Source organism: Tachypleus tridentatus, chromosome 8 (genome assembly GCF_004210375.1).
Source record: "Tachypleus tridentatus isolate NWPU-2018 chromosome 8, ASM421037v1, whole genome shotgun sequence".
Classification (NCBI taxonomy): Eukaryota; Metazoa; Arthropoda; class Merostomata; order Xiphosura; family Limulidae; genus Tachypleus; species Tachypleus tridentatus.
The window spans coordinates 73,356,169-73,374,715 of NC_134832.1; positions in this window are offsets into that span (position 1 = coordinate 73,356,169).

The following is an 18,547-nucleotide window of genomic DNA, read 5'->3' on the forward strand; positions in this document are numbered from 1 at the left end:
TAGTGGTTACACATGGTTTCTACAAGTTTGTATATGTTTCTTTGACAGCATAGTACCGTTTAAGTTATTAAAATACCCATTCTAAAATCCTAATTTGTAGCATTAATATAAATGTCCGAGCCGCGTTTATGACAATATCATTATGAAGACAGGATAATACAGGTGTTTGTTCAGTTTGTAAAATAATTTTCCTTCAGACGCCATTGGGGTAGAGAATATTGACTACCAAAAGGTCGCTGATTAAAGTAGCATAAATTTCACATAAAACACTCATATATTGAAGGATGGTCAAACCTCCTCCTGTTGTCTTATACTTTATGGAAGTATTTACTATTGTCGAGCCGTAACAACATGCGAGACATGCCTGTTCCTACTTCTTTATCTACGATATCGAACACCATTAAGTAATTTCAGTTATTTATTACATTTAACTTATCCAGTTGAGCAGAAAAAAAATGGACATTTGCTTGAGATAATACAAGGTTATATAATTACAGAAATTCTTTTTTGTTACACTTGTATAAACTATTAAGCAAGTGTAGAACTTTGCACTTTATGCGTCCTGTTTAGTTTGCACACATGTTGACTACTGTACGAAATTTTCCTCAAGGTACATATGTTGTTACTTCACTAAGATCTTTTTTAGACGTATACTAAGGTATACACTTTATTACTGAAGGAATGTCTTTATGGAAATACACACATTTGTACTGAAGTTCGATTATTATTAAGATATACACATCAGTTTTCCGTTTTGCACGTTGTTAGTGAATAGAAAGTATGTGGCTATAATGAAAGATGATTGGCAACCATCGTCTTAAAGTAGGTGCTGAGGCTTTCGAGGTGTAATCAGGTCTTGATGGGAGTGGCTGAAGTATTATCCCATTACTATTCTTAAACGGGAGTTTCTTTCTGTCTTTTCAACATTATTCAGCTGCGTAGCACTCATGTTGATCATTCATAGCAGAGATAAGACCTTCTAAAAGCATAATTATTGATGTTCTTCAGTCCCGTTTTCTGATTCATCTTTCAGCCATTGATGTATTTAGTAGTTCTGGTTACCACAGTGTTAATATTACTGATGAAAATGAGTTGTCTGTCAAAGTTTACTCTTTCTAAAGTACTTCAGTGTTTCTTTCAGAGGTATGTCACTGCTTTCAATGGCTGCTAATGGCTTATCTTTAACAGTATGTCTGTTACTGAGTGTACAGAACATAACTGTGCCTTTTGAAGAATTGGTGACTATTCCTGGGTCACTGAACCATTTGTTCACCTTGCTGAGAGATTTTTGTATCAAGTGTTCTATTGTAACTTTGCTAGAGGCTCTGCTGTATTCCGGAATGTCGTCAGCAAATTTTAGATCCAAAATGCAGATCTTGAAGAGGACTGGTAATACTGGTGATCTTTGAAGCATACTGGCATTGATAGTGATCTCAGTCTAATTACCAGATTTCATGTTTCAGGGTAAATATTCTGTTAGATAGTGCAGCTACGACCAATCTTAAATATGCTGCATGACGCATTTTCTGAATATTTTATCAGTGAAAATGGGCAGCTAGAGTTTATTGACCTAAAACCACTGCCGAGATGTTTGACCATATTTCAAAGTCTTCCTATGTGTCATTTTCAAATTCTCTCCTGTTGCAATAATCATCTGATGATGAGACTAAAAGTAATTCAATCTGAAAGGGAAGTCTAGCTACATTTCTCCCTGGAATATTAGCAATGATGTTTTATAGAACGATGTTTATATTACCTTTAAAGCAACAGTGATCCTTCAAGGGCTGGGATAAGGATATGATAAAGCCATCAGTCCATATGTTACGGATGATACCTGTTGCCTAGCTACGTTGATACCCCCTGACGCTAATTTCAACAGGTTGGTGTCTTACTTGAGATTTATGACTCTGAGTATCTAGAATAAGCTGAGAATGCTTATACATGTGCTTGTAGTTTTAATTTAATCCACTTTGCATGTCACCATGGTGAAACTAGTTAATGTATCTGTGCATGCAGGTCTTCCTTTGCCTTTATTTATACAGAATGAAGTACTGTCTTTACCTTAAATGACTGCTTGATATTATCATGTGTTTGAATACTGTGTTCGCCATGAGCTTGTGGAAGTGTCAGAAGTGTCAGGTTCTATACTTTGTAATTATTGCCTCCTTTGCACAACCTGGGTCTTACCTCTTTAATATAAACTAAGTTCAAGCTTAAATACAATTAAATTCAATGTGAAATACGAGTAAGTAATTTGTTGCCTACAAACGGTAATACGTTACAAAATAATGTCCTGACGGGTCATTGCGGGAGGAACGGAGCTCGTGTACTCAGCGGGGTTCCTCAAATTACCACAGGAGAACTTCATCCAAATTTTCATTAAAATATCAATATTAGAACACCAGCTGGATCATCAGTAAAATATTCTTGTGGGCACTTCACTAGATTGTTATTAGAATATCATACTGGTACATCTGGATCTTTATTAGAATATACACTTGTACTTCATATGAACATCATTACAATACTAGTGTTAATAGATATGTATCATCATTAGAATATACCCTCGTACTTCACATGACTATCAGTATGAGTATGAGAGAAGGAATTTGGCTAAATTAATTCCTTGTACTTCAATATAAAATTCCCTTGTCGTATTTCTATAGCAAATTTTCAAATAAACATCAACTTCTCTGAGGGCTGTCATGTAAATCACTTTAAATACTTACTTAAAGCTCGGCACTTTTATATATATCCTTCTTCTAGAATAATCAAGTCAGTTCAAACCGTTTATTTTCAAGGTTTTATTGTTAATACTTCATTAATGATGTGCTTGCATATATTAACACTTACAAAACAAATTAAAAATACATCAAGCTGCAGTTGAAAGTTTCGAAAACCACTGCATGTGTAAAGTCACAGGAACGTGTCCGAAACTGCTATACCAGCGAGCATTAAGTGATAGTTTTAACCCCAGGTCTATTAAAGCTGTTAAAGTCGCCAGATTTTAGTGATGTTCTCTATATACTGATTTCATCAACGTTCTAAACGTTTCCAGGAACAAACATAGTTCCAGTTCTGCATCCAGTCGGAGTTCTGGATTTTAGTACATCCCACAAAGAATTTCATCCAAACCACTTGACTGAGAGTTTTTGGTGATAATAACTTCCTTTTATCTCATTAAAGTTATAACTATCAATGTAGAGAGAACACTACATGTGTGAAAAAGTGTAAATTTAAAGAGGTCAACTTTCGTGAGGAAACCCAACTTGGTCAGTTTTAACATCAGGAAAATCGTGAAAAACACAGCAACGTCGAAAGTTGTCTATATCTCTGTTTGGGACTTGTAAGAAAAATTATATGTGTACCAAATCTTATTTACATTGACCGAAATACGGTGGAATAATCGTCAAACAACCCTAACATTATGTTCTTTGTGACATATTGACCCCCTACAATTAATAAAAATAGGTAAGTCCATCATTCGTGTTTGTGGCACCTGTAATAAAGTATCATTGTGTCAGATCTCATGTAAAGCTTGTCAAAAGTCCCCCACTCATACAGCGCTCGGTCTACGAATTTACAACGCTGAAATCAGGTGTTCGATTCCCCTTGTTGAACTCAGCAGATAGCCCCGATTTGGCTTTGCTATAAGAAAACACACACACACAAAACTTGTCAAAATACTTCCAAGTAACTGAACAAAAACTCCATCTTTATTTTCTTTTTTTTGAGCTCTAACCTCTTTAAAAAGCCTCAAAATAGGAAACCTAATTTTTTTATTTTTCTTATTTGTATCAATGAATTGGGCGCATCAAATTTTTTTTTTTGCAAATTTTTATTTTTAGTGATGTAAATATGACTGCAAACGAGCCCAAAATACACATTTTTGGGTTGTTTGACCTTAGATCCCTTAAAATCCTTAAAAGGCCTAAAAGAAATTGAAAAAGGTGTCTGGGCGTATTGGACCACAGTATTATCTTACAAAGTTTACGTGATGAAATATAAGTTTGGGTGAGTTTTCTATGTGAATGAAGATAATTTTCAACAGAAAAAACGTTGAAAATTTGAAGAAAACAAAAACAACAAAAGACATTAAAAAGTTATGCTTTCAGCCTTTATTGTTAGCAAAACGACTTTAATCAATCAATGGTGGAAGGAAAGTGTAGTGAGTGTTTAAAATAATACACCTAGAATTTACATAATTTACACCTAGAAGGAAGCACTGAACGTTGAAAGTAAACCATGCAAAGCTTTGTGGGAAAAACAAGTGGTACTGTTTAATCCATTAAGGGTTTCTAAAATCGTTAAAAAGTAGAGTAAGAAAAGATGGAGTACAAGCAAGTAAAGATAGGTTAATACCTCTCTTGACTTACGTACGAACAAAATGGCAACAAAACTGTAACTTTTGTTTGTTAATAAGCACATAACTACCCATATGGCTGTAAGTGCCCACTGTACGTTTCGAAACCAGGTTTCTTGAGTATTAGTTCTGCAGGCATACCGCTGTGTAAATGATTGACTTGAAACTTTTTATTTCACATGAATACAAAATAGATGTTACATACTGAACTAGAAATATTGTATTAAAACCACAAAGGCGCATAGAATAGAGACAATTTACAATGAGTAACAAAATACTTTAGGTTCACAATCACGGAACAGTATTCTTCCTAATAAGTATGCAAAAGTTATGGAAATAATTTTTAGACGTTAGAAATTTGGGAAAACTTGTGAGTCAGAAAAAAATGAAAAGGACAAATACTGAGAAGTAAAAACAGAAGAATTGAGAGCGAAGTAAGGGAGTAGAAAATGGTAAAAAAAAAACTGTATATTGACCATTGTCGCTGAAGCTGTGCTGTTATAGTATTGCTGTCGAAACGGTTAGAACAGAAAAAAACTAGAATAATTTTCGGAGAACTGCTTGAGGGTATGAAAAATTATCTTATTTCTTGTAAAAATGTGTACTTCTTTTTCAGTCTCGTAAATAGAATATAACAATATTCTTTAGGTTAAGCAGTTTCACTTACATAACGAGTCCGGCATAGTTAAGTGGTTAAGGCACTCGACGTATAATCCGAGGTCTGCGTGTTTAAATCCCCGTGACACCCAATTGCTCGCCCTTTTATCCGTGGGGGCGTTATAATGTCATGGTTTCTATTAATTGTTAAAAGAGTAAATCAACAGCTGTATCTTTGTACAAAATTGATAAACAGAATAAATTATTTATATTTTCAGAGTGTACGTTAACTTCTGGAAAAATATGTTTGTTTGTTTTTTTAATTTCGCACAAAGCTACTCGAGGGCTATCTGTGCTAGTCGTCCCTAATTTAGTAGTGTAAGAGCAGTGTAAGACTAGAGGGAAGGCAACTAGTCATCGCCAACTCTTGGGCTACTCTTTTACCAACGAATAGTGTGATTGACTGTCACATTATAACGCCTCCCCGGCTGAAAAGGCGAGCATGTTTGGCGCGACGGGAATGCGAACTCGCGACCCACAAATTACGAATCGCACGCCTTAACACGCTTGGCCATGCCAGGCCAGAAGAATGTGTCACATGTGATTATATTTTAAGTTTATATATATATTGCAATAGTTTTTTTCAAGAACAATTGCTGAAGTTTCCGATAAAAAATACAATTGTTAATAATTGGTCTGTATCTTACATTACCAATTCATCAGTCTCGCTTCTTTTGGTCTTTATTCCTATTAGATTTGTCGTCCAAACGCTTAGTGTAAAAGACCCTGTATTAACATTCATATTTTCATTTGCTATCTTACTATCCTTGCGTTAATTTTGTTTTACTGAATATATGTATGAATGTTGTATATTTATCGATTTTAATGAATTAATTAAGTGTAAAACAGATATTTTAAATTGTTGTCATATAGCAACAAACTGATCCACAAAAAAATAAAAGTGAGAGCAGTTAGCCTAAATCATCCGTTGTTACCAAATATGTGTTTGAACATTTGGCCGAATAAAGAAATTAATTGTCACTTTTATAAAGCAACAGAACAGAGACAAACTATTGTTTAGCACTAAGAAGCCCAACAATAAGCCAATATTCTATATTTTACACGTATAACAGCGCTCATGAAAAAAAGGTAAGTTAATGTAGTTAACTCGGAATCACACACTGGGTTATTACCGGGTTTGAGCTGTAAAAAGATGCTTTTATGTTTAGCTTTAGCATAAAAAATGTTTTATTTGTGTTTCGGCTTATGAGAAAATATATTCAGGGTGCGTAAAACAGAAATGTACGTTTGTTCACTAAAGTTGTTACAAAAATGCTTGTAACACTTTGGGACCATCGATACATTAAAAGAGCAACAATGAAAACAAGTAAACCAAGAGTCTATAGGTTCGACATTAAGGGTAACTATACATCGATATCCCTTTTGCAACAGTGTGAGAATTTCCAAACAAACAAAATAATATTTAAAGATATAAAAACGTCAAACTTCTTTTCCAGCAGTAACACCAGGAGAGAACTTTTTACCACATACAGTTATGTGTTTCTGGTGCAAGGCATGGGTTTTATATTGAAACTTAACAAAAAATAATGTATCTCTGGAAAGTTCTCTTGTCTTTTAGTGGCACAACGATATAACTACGAATTTCCAACGCTAGAATCCGGGTTTAGATACATGTGGTGGGCATAACAGAGATAGTCCATAATGTAGATTTGTGCTTAACTACAAATAAAGAAGAACTAGAATATTTTTATATGGAACAGAAATATATTTCCCGAAAAACAGAAGAAAAAATCACGTGATCCTTTTCTAGCCTTTCAGAACCTTCTTCTGATAGTCATAAACCATCAAATGTAACAAAATATATAAAAAGAAAGTTGTCAGATGTTTTTGAGGTACACGCTGTTCACCTAAACACAAGTAATTAACACATTTTAAATATGTCATCTTGCTTGTTGTTCATTTGTTGGATTTCTCAAAAAGCCACGTCAATGCTATCTGCGCTAAATCTGAAGAGACAGCCTAGAGTGAAGGCAGATAGCTCTTCTATGTAAAGTGTTTTCTCAGCCCAAACGAGCCGTTTTTGCATATAAATAGAAGGCAGATAGTGCTCATTGCAACCCTATTCCATTTCTTGTCTGATCAAACAGTAGGATTTGACCTTCACTCTTATAATGGAAACACGTGCCCAATGTGTGGAGCACAGCTAGTCTGGACGATGTCTAAATGAATATCACAAAACATTCGTTTCAGACATCGTCATCATAACCACCATGGGTCATTTTACTACTTATAGCAAGGCTAATTCATTATTTTGTTCCTTATGGAAGTAAGATAATATTCAAACGACTGTCATATCTATCAGCTTTAGGCCCTGCAATATATATATATACATAAGTGTTTCTTTAAAGTAAACTGTATGACAAACTACATTATTAGAATACATAAAAGTAAGAAAGAAATAAACGAAGAGACGAAAGTAACAAACACAACGTTCAGTCAGTCAGATCATTATGGTGAAATACAAATATTGGTTGGATTGGCTCAACAGGTTGCTCTGAGACGTTTGAGTGTAAATAAACATGAACTTCATCATTATAAATATATATATATACAGATTGAAAACGTACACTAATATACATTTACTGTGTTGAGCCCAAACAACAACAACAAAAAACAACTCAAAACACCATAAATATAATTAATTAGAAGATATTAAACCTTCATTTCTCAATTGTCGATGTTTTAGAACACGTTATTCAAAAGATGTATTCTATCATTTTAAACACTACCTCACGTTAAGCATCATTTTAATCACTGTCTATGAAAAAAACAAACAAAAAAAAACATCTTTCCCTCTGGTGGCTCAGTAGTAAGTATTCAGTCTAATGACATTAAAAACCAGGTTTCGATGCTCCTGGGGTGTAGAACACAACTTGCCATTTGTAGGTTTCGTAACAATCAATCGAATAAACCCAATTATCATATACTTGTATTAGTGATATTATGTCTTTTAATAATGAACTTTATTGATGAGCTCTGGACTGAGTGAAACTCGTCGTCTTCAATAGATACGACCGAATCAGTGTGATTTGAATACTATTGTTATATATCCTTCTAACTGTTGAAACTTTCTAAAGGACTAACTATAGAATATAGTATTATAAGTGTGATAGGTTTAACATTCATGTCTGATGACAAGTATATTAATTATAATCATGCTTTGCTAATAAATAAAAACATGTGAATGTATAGATGGCGCGTAACTGATAATTTTTTTATGAATTAAGTCTTTGGTTAATAAGAAAAAACATATATGTCCATCCATGTGAATAAATATGTAATGAAACGAAGAGTTTCTAAGTACTTATGTAGGAGAGGTAAAACGATGAACAGGTAGTTATGAAAACCAGTACTGATTGTGAAGATAACAGGATTTTAGCAGATATATCATGAACGTAATTTATGCAGGAAGAGGCATCAAATGGGGGGTGGGGGTAGGTAATGTCGCGCTTCCTGTATTTCAAATGAAGCTCATTTGGTATTTACATTTTTATGTATAGATGAAAACAAACATCCAAATCTATCCAATAAAAATTACCAATTAACAGAAACGTTTGGTCTAGTAGAAGAAACTGCATAATATAATTTATGAATTACTTCCTTCCCCCCACATAGCAGTAAAATTCGATGCTAAAATTGAACTATATTTTTATAAAAACCAAGACCGACACCTCTAATGATAGTTAAGGGTCTCTACGTGTTATTAGTGTGCCCTGAGATATATCAGAAGGACTTTCAAGTTTTTGTTTGATTATTTGTTTGTTGTTAAACACAAAACTGCACAATGAACTATCTGTGCTCTGCCCACCACGAGTACCGTAACTCGGTTTCAAGAGTTATAAGTCCTGCAAACATACCACTATGCTACCTGGAGATGGGCTTCTAAGTATTGACAGAAATGTCCCTATACACTGAAAACAGAATACAACCACTTAACCAAGTAACTGGAACAAAGAAGCAAGTTCTCTGGATTAGATCAGATGTATTCTAGATGTTGTAACACTTACAAACCTTTATCAACTGCTGTAACACAGCTAAATAATAGGTGTAATTAAATGTTAACACGTGAGGCAGTAAAGTAAAAGTTTATCCGAAGAACTGTGGCACCATACATGATCAGAATATTGGAACAAGTTGTATACATATATGTAGATGCTGTCATTTTGAGTAAAAAAGACAACCATCAACTGTTCAACAAGAAACAAACTGTGTGATTAAACCATGTCTCATTGAGTTGGTTATCAACTTTCAAAATTTAAATGGGTCGATGATTCAATGTGATATGTTACAAAGAACGTTATCGTGTTTATATAAAAATAGATATGAGGTTTGAAAGAAAAGTATTAAAGTACTTTTGTTGTAAGGTTATGTTTTATTATTAAGTATGTAATTAATAAGTAAATACATATGTACTTGTGTAGGGTTAAGTATCAGTTTATGGTTAAGTTAAGAAGTGGTAGTAAAAGTACTTATGTAAGTATTTGGTATTTTCAATCCTGATGACATCTTATACAATACATGGGTGAAAGAACTAGGATAGATCCCCAAAACTTTAGTCATAGCTATCACTGGCTTGTAAATGATTACTAGATGAAGGGCAGCCAGACAGTAGTAACCGCTTTCCATTCAGTTACTCTTAACCGAATATTGGGATTGTATGTTTCTATCAAAACGTATCACAATTGAAGTTTTCAGCGTTTAGTAATATGTCGTAACATGAACCTTGGATCTTCCAATGCACAAGCTGATCTCTAGGTCGTAACCGGCTCGACCTCAAGCAGGACTAAGTATGACTGTACGAGTCACATGTGAATATTCAGATATTTAGAGCTAAAAGATTAATAGTGGTTTAAAAGTATCTATGATTTTGATCTGAACAGTATATTAAAAATTGTATCAAGCGAGACAATTTATCATTTTATAAAAAAATCAGAGAATTCATTTACGTGTGGCAGTTTCGGAAGTGATCATAGTTTAATTTGATATGCAACTTATAATAAAAAACAAAATATGAAATATCATATGCATATATATGAACATAATAAGTACAGCTAATATGAAATATTTTAGGTTTAACATTACACAATACACATGCTGTTTTGGTTGACATAACTTTGGCATTAAAAAACAATGTCACTTGGATATTTTGAAACGTATTTTTAAACAAAGTTACTACAGAATATTTTAATAGTAACCTTATAAAATTAGGTTATTATAATTATTTTATACGTTCTGTGTTCCATGATTCAACTTTATTGTCTCTTTCTCGACATGAACAGAAAGGCCTAAGTTCGGCTACTTCCATAAAATTTCGACTTTCTAAAATGATGTGTTGTAAACATCTTAAATGATTATCACCTGAATTATATAATTTAGTGTAGGTATACTCACAAAAGCACCGACTACAGAAGGTACTGGTATAAACACATAATAACTTATTCTTAGGAATTATTTCAGCACACGTTAAGAACTATGAAATAAATTTATTTAATTTCTGTAGTACATACCTAACTATAGAAAGTATTAATACTAGAAATAACTGACCTTATAAGACCAAAATATTGTTCATATTTAATTAAACAATCAACGTTTCGCTTTACAACTTCTTCAGGAGCGTTTACCAAAACACAAACCGAAATTGGTAAAAAATAATAATTTATTGTATTGATGAAACAAATTTAACTTATTTTTTAACAATGAATACAACAGTCGCTATTGTTGTGTACAAACTCACAATGTTTATGTAAAAACATCATTGGAGCAATAATCATTCATCAGCACTGTAAAAACAACTTTTTTTAATTAAAATTGTTTTTGATAAAAAAGGTTAGTAAAAATGGACTATTTTAATAATGTACAGTTCACAAAAATTTGATTATAAAGTAAGCAATATTTTGACTTAATATATGTGTGTGTGTGTATATATATATATTATTTAAGTGCAAGTTAGCTTTTATACAAGTTGAAGAACATGTGATAAACCAAGCAGCCTGTTGATACTTAAAACTTTATTTATTGTTCACTTTATCTTGTTTTAACTTACTAAGAACAAAGCTCTTTACATTAACAACTGCTATTATGTGAACTTCGTTTCTAAGCTGGCAAACACAATTATAATTTATTACACTTGTTGTAAGACATTAGTATTAGATCTATTATATTTTGTAACGCTACATTTTTATTCGGTCTTTAGGGGGTTTAAAGAAGAAAAAGAGTGTATAACAGTATTTTAACCTTGTTAAATCTAAATAATATTTATGTGTGTGTGTTCTTATAGTAAAGCCACCTCGGGCTATCTGTTGTGTCCATCGAGGAGAACCGAAACCCTAATTTTAGTTTTGTAAATCAGAAAACTTACTGCTGTCCCAACGAGGGAAAGTTACGTTTCTGACCGAGATGGATTAAAATACACTAACTATTGAACAACATCGAAGGTAATATTTCTGACAGAGATGATTATTACAAGTCTGTCAAATGGTTAATACCTTTCAAATGTGCATCATTTAATATGGAAATGATAACTCATCGAATTCTCACCGAAATATCATGTCGTTTTACTTATTATGTATATAAAATCTGTAGTAGAATATTATTTCTCTATTCACTGTTCCACCTTTTAAGTTAACAAAAGTGTCATAGAACTACCCTGCTTTATTTCTCCGAGCATTGGTGTCAAGTATTTGTAATCGAACAGCTGCTTTGACCCCATTCCTGCACAGTTGACCAGAACATCAAACTGTCCAGCTAGCTGTGATTAAAAGTAATTAATTCCGTCAATTTATCCTAACTAGTAAAACATTATGCATCCATAAATGTACAGAGTTAAAAATAGCTAAGAATGATAACACAGTTAAACCTAGGATTAAAAAATAACTCACGGAGTTATCATGATGACATTTAGAAGCTGAATATTGAGTAACATATCGTTGGTTTGTTGGTTTAATCCAACATTTGTCACTTGCAAGGTGTCTTAATTATCTGCTGTTTAATCTCTATTCAGAGTAAATTTCGCAACATCCAAGGCAGCATGGACAAGAAGGACTTTCGCCTGATTTTCCTTTACAACTTGGACGAAAAGCTACCGAAACTACACAGGAGCATCAATCAGACATTCAGCCATGGATCTGTTACTGAATTACAATTCAGCATTGGTTTCAAAGGCTTCGACACGGAGATAAAAGTCTTGAAGACCACGAAGGTTGTGGAAGGAAGCCATCCTTAGATAAAAACACATTAAGGGAAGCAGTTGAGACAGACCTTTGCACAACAGTACGTGATTTAGAAAGGCCAACACAAGCAAATCAAGCATTGCCAACAATCTTAGTACGATTAGAAAGACGAAAATGTTGGATAAGTGGGTTACGCATGAACTAACTGAAAGCCAACAAAATCGGCGTTATAAGATCTGTCAAGGATTGCGTTCCAAAAATTGAACGAATTGGTAATCGAGGTTCTGCCTCATCCACCTTATTCCCCAGACCCTTACCTTACAAAATTTAATTTTTCAAGCACTTTGACAATTTTTGAACAATAAATGCTTTCAAAACCAAACAGCTGCAGAAGAAGCTTTCAGGGAGTTCATTGGCTATAGAAACTCTGAATTGAGCAGCAGGGACATTAACAACAAAAGTGTGTTGAAGCAAATCGCTGTTACTTTTATTAAAGCATGTTTTACAACAATGATTTATACTTTTTCAAACTTCGCAATTCAAAAACGGCATTTATTTCCGTACAACCTGATATAATAACTTTATTCGTAGAATATAAAAGAAACTGATAGATATAACAAGGTTATCACCAGGATGAAAAAATACTAACAGTTATAATAGAGTATTCCTCGGCTGTAAAATAATTAATAGTTATAATAAGGGTTCTCGTAAGATAAATAATGGCTACAATCATGATGTGCTAAAAACACGTAGATCCAAGAAGTCTTGATAAAACTGAAATAGAAACCCTTATTACGCGAGCGCTTTTGAGAGGTGGACCTTTCTTCTTCATGAGCACTCTGGGAATGCCCAGAATAATTGAACGAGTAATATATGAAGATTTAGTTTAGTAACATCATAGAAAGATATTGGATTACCAAGCTAAACACTGTTCAACGTTTCTGAATTAATCTAGATCCAGGAATCAGTGATCTCCGGCCATTAGTTTCATCTCTCTCACTAAAATAACTTTATTCTTCACTTACTTTTTAATGAAATAATTCTTGTTTTTAAATTGATTTATGCAAACATATCTTTATTAATCACTCTCCAGGTGTTATCTATACTTTTTTTACTTAAACACCTAAACACAGTTCTTGAAAACACACACATATTTTATCTATTCCAAAGTTACAATATCACCAACACCTTTTTATATACAGTATCGCCATCAGCCACACAGCACGGGAAATGAGACGCTTACAACACTACACAGAGAAATAAACAATTCCCGGAAAGTCCGATGACCGCTATGACGTTACTAAACTAAATCTTTATATATAACTCGTTCAATTATAATAAGGGTTTCTTTTTAAGTTTTACTGGCTATAATAAGTTATCCCCATGATAAAAAAGTAACTAATAGTTATAACACAGATATTCCTGAGCTAAAATGTAACAATTAGAATACAGTAATTTCTTATATAAAAATAATTATTATCTATTGTATAGTTATTGTTAGGATAAAAGTAATTAATAGTTCTAATTTTGAAGAATGCTTTAAAGTAAGTATGTGAAAGAATGAAACAGTTTTTAATTGTAACATTCAACTAATTAATGTGATTAATTATTCTCTTTTTGTAGCTTTCGTGTTAAGATTTAAAGAAATATTTTTCTAGTTCAGACTGTAATGATAAGTAAGTGGTAATAATTTTAAATATTCTGAAATAGATAGGGAGAGTGTTGATAATCTAGTTTTGTAGGTGTCTGCAACTTTCTAAAATACAATCTATTTCCATTTTCTATTATGAATTATAAGTCGAATAGCGATGATTGACATTACACGTAAGTCACTTTAATTGATGTCTTCTGAAAACATCTTAAGTTTTTGCTTGAATTGGTAAGTACAACTGCACTCAACTGTGTGTTTATTGATGCTAGTGTTGTACTGTATTTCTATTTTCTGAGTGCCTCTGTGAAGCCGTCTGGCGGTGGAACCAATGTAATCAAGTTTGCAAATTATATGAGCATAACGAATAGAAATACACTAAAATAACAATATAAAAATGATATTAAGAAAAACTTTAAAGAAATTATCCACAGGTAGAGCTTAACGTAATCTTTAAAACCATAAAGCAAACTAAAATTCATATTTTCTCTTAAAGTTTTCCTCCAGAGAGAACTATTACTAATTCACACCAATAGATAACACTAAAGCATGAATATGTTATATTTCAATCAGTCAGATGATCCAGTTTAAAGGCGAAGCCGATGTACAGTACTATCTCTATTGCATTGATAAGATCTCACGTGACACACATGTAACTAACTCTACCTATTAGAACTCGCTTGCTATTTCGAGTTCTGCTCAACAGTTGGTCAAGCTAATGTTTAGGGATGCATGCAAGCCAATTATAGTATCCCATAAAAAGTAAACTAATTTTCTGGAATGGAAACAAGGCTATCATAACACCCACGGAAATATAAAACTAGTAACAATAAAAATAATTGCCACTAATAAACAACACAGTCAGATTGCTAATCCTCATGTTTATTAGTGATCTACAGATAACTGTCCAGTAATATTGTTTGTATTGTTGGTTTCATTACATCATGATCTGTATTATCTGAAGTATGAGTTTCGGTTTTATATATTTTGTAGTGTGTGTTGTTCTTTATAATAGATATACTTTATCTGCAAAATAAATATTATATCATCAAGCTAAAGTTATGTTATTGAATTACAAATTATCTTAGCTGAGTACATAAAAAGAGAAACTAACAACTCATATTATTTTCTGAAATTTAGTTCAGCGATACATGAGCCTACACAACTTCATCAGCACACAAGATACTGTACAGTCACTTTGAATATCATAAACTTGTATTTTTAGATGGATCTTATAATAGAAATTCAAAACGCTTCAAATGAAGAAAGTTAGTGTAAAATTCTTTACTCATAAAAGGTATTGTTGTCTGGTAAGCAATTACCAACAGAGTTTGTTACCATGTAGAAAACGAAGCCTATGTTTAATTCCTTCTTAGTTGTATTCACACACGTTTTCTAACTTTAGAGTTATTGTGCAATAAAAACTATTATTTTTATTATTGCATATATATTTACCTATGTAAAAATGTCAACTTTGTGTGCGTAGTGCGAACACAGTGATTGGTGATATTGGTTTCATTTTACATATTACAGAAACACTATCACCCCTAGGAAATGCCACATTCCACACAGAATTAGGTAAAGTAATATGCCATAAAATACTTATAGATCACTGGAAACTAACACTATTATAGATAAACGTAAAAAAGTTCAATTTTCAAGAGAAATATAAATCTGGACTTGACAAACAACACATAATTAGGTACGTAATAAGTTGTTTTATGAACAATAACTTTAACTATATCTGTCGTATATCCCTACCCTAACAGCCTAAGAAACGCTCCAGGAAACACGAAACAATTACATGCATGTGTTATTTAGAACAAATTAGTTGGTAAATAAGAAGGTTTTTCTGTCCGGCATGGCTAGGTGGTTAAGGTGCTCGGCTCCTAATCTGAAGGGCGCGGGTTCGAATCTCTGTAACACCAAATATGCTCGCCCTTTAAACGATGGAGGCGTTATAATATAACGGTCAATCCCACTATCTGTTGGTAATAGAGTAGCCAACTAAATTGGCAGTGGGTGATGATGACTAGCTGCCTTCTATATAGTCTTAGACTACTACATTAGCGACGGCTAGCACATGTAGATTGCGCGAAGTGCAGAAACAACCAAGCCAAGTTTCTAGGAAAAGCTCCGCTGACGTCACTGAATCAAATAAGTTCAAAACTGATCGAAAGTTGCAATTTTTCGTGATTATTTATTTATAACATAAATCTAAACTGTTTGTGAGGTTGAAAGGTTGAACTATGTAACTTTGTAAAATATATCAGAATAAACAATATAGCCATGTGTGTTGTGATATAATATTGTAAACTCTGATAAAGTGAAAAATCAATTATTTTTTAAAATTATATTTACACTAAAAATACTTGCATTTATAAACAACAACAAACATTCGTAACGTAAAGATTGATTCATAATATAAATATATAAAAATATAACTTGTTTGAATCACGCACAACAACAAAAGGAAATCACAAGGCCGGTGATGCTTTACAACTTAAATAAAACAAGACATATATATCGAAACGCAGTTTAAAAGACACCTTCTAGCATCTGTTTGCCACCGATAAAACTTGTCACAAGAAGCATATAAGTCTCTGCTAAATTACTTGTTGAATTACTTATCAAACGGTGAGCTTTTCTGACTAATGCATCACCAGCAGTCATTATTCAGAATATCGTTTTATAAGGTGTGTTATTCAAATACCTTGTTTTGATGTCAGTTATGTTTTCATGGCAAGAGTAATAGGATTTACACTTCCTATGATTTCCAAATATATGGTAGGGTGCATTTTTTAAATATTCCTTCAGCTCCTCTAAAGAATTACTATTTTGTGCATTATGGCGAACAGCTCCATGAGCACATTTTTAAAATCTCAATATTCTGTTTTTGCTCAAGTGTTTGCAGTTTTCTGCACTTTTTCCTGCTACTTGGAATAAAGTGTTTGTATATAGTCTTACAGCATAATTAGTGTACTCTATTTTGTCTACACTTCTGTCATAAGACACACAGTCCATATTTTTTTCTACGTACCACACTCCTGTCATAAGACACACAGTCCATATTTTTTCTATGTACAGATGAATCACCACCACCAATCATTTTCTTATATCGGAGCTTATGCATCTCTTCTGACTTTTGAAATCCTTTTACAATTATGTTAGACTCCATTGTACTAGAAGACTTGTTCCAATTTCTGTAACAAGTATACTTGATCTATTCTCCTTTCCTTGCTTGTACATACACAACAAAATTTATTTCTTACATCTGAGAACAATAGTTTTTTTGTCTTTTGACCAGTAATAACAGCTATTCCTGAGTTCACTGTGTATTTGTATCAATAGCATATCTTACTTCATCCTCCATCAATATATGGAGCTCCATCCATGTCCACATCATCAGCTTTTATAGCAAGATGTTTTTATTCACAACCTGCTGTTATAAGTTGCTTATGAAGCAGTGATTCCCATTTCTAAACCAAAAAAAAAGCTCATATTTAGCAACCAACTTCATCAAATCGTTATGTAATTTACACTGTTTAGCTTATGGACAAAACTATGACTTGTGTATATGTACATGTACTTCGACTCTTGTTATATGTATGTATACGAGGTCTGTTCAAAAATACGCGGACTGTTTGAATTGCGCGGCTCCAGTTGGTTCCAGGGGAATCCGCTTGGTGTCGCTAGGTTCGCACAGATCAGCTGATTACGACGCCATTTCCCGATTGCAGATATCTTCATTTGTGTATGAGTTACGCGGTTTTAAGTGAAGTGCGATTTTTTGGCGGATTTCAGAATGAATGACCTGAAGAAGCAACGACTTACTGTGAAATTTTGTGTTAAACTTGGAAAATCTGCGACTGAAACTTTTGCTATGCTTAACACGGCTTACGGTGATGTTGCTATGAAGCGTACGGCATGTTTTAAGTGGCATGAACGTTTTAAGGATGGTCGACAGTCCATTGAAGATGATGAGCGTCCTGGACGTCCTTCCACGTCAACTGACGACCCACACGTCGACAAAATCAACACCCTGGTGCGAGAAAATCGACGTCTGACTGCCAGGGAGCTTGCTGAAGAGTGTGGGATATCAGTTAAATCTTGTTACGAGATTTTGACCGAAAAATTGAAGATGCACCGCGTTGCTGCGAAATTTGTGCCTCAGAACTCGTGAGTTTTTGGCCAAACACTCGATCCCTGTTCTTCCCCACACCCCCTACTCACCTGACCTTGCTCCTTGCGAGTTTTTCTTGTTCCCCAAACTCAAAAGACCCTTGAAAGGAAGAAGATTTGAGACGATTCCCGAGATTAAGGCAAATGCGACGAAGGAGCTGGAGGACATTACAAAAGAAGCATACCAGGACTGTTTAAACAAGTGGAAACACCGTTGGGATAAGTGTGTGCGTTGGGGAGGAGAGTACTTTGAAGGGATCCCAGACCTGTAACTTCTAAATAAAGTACATTTTGTTTTATGACGTCAGTCCGCGTATTTTTTGAACAGCCCTCGTATTTATATCTAAACACGTAATAACGAACGTATACAAAATTATGAACCTTTCTTCTGTAGGTGGAAGGTGAGAATAACTTCTTATTTATCCCTGTAATGATAATAGGTAGAAGTGCAGAACTCTTTGTAAGTAAAAAGATCAGACCAGATCGATGCAAAAGAGTAGTCCAAGA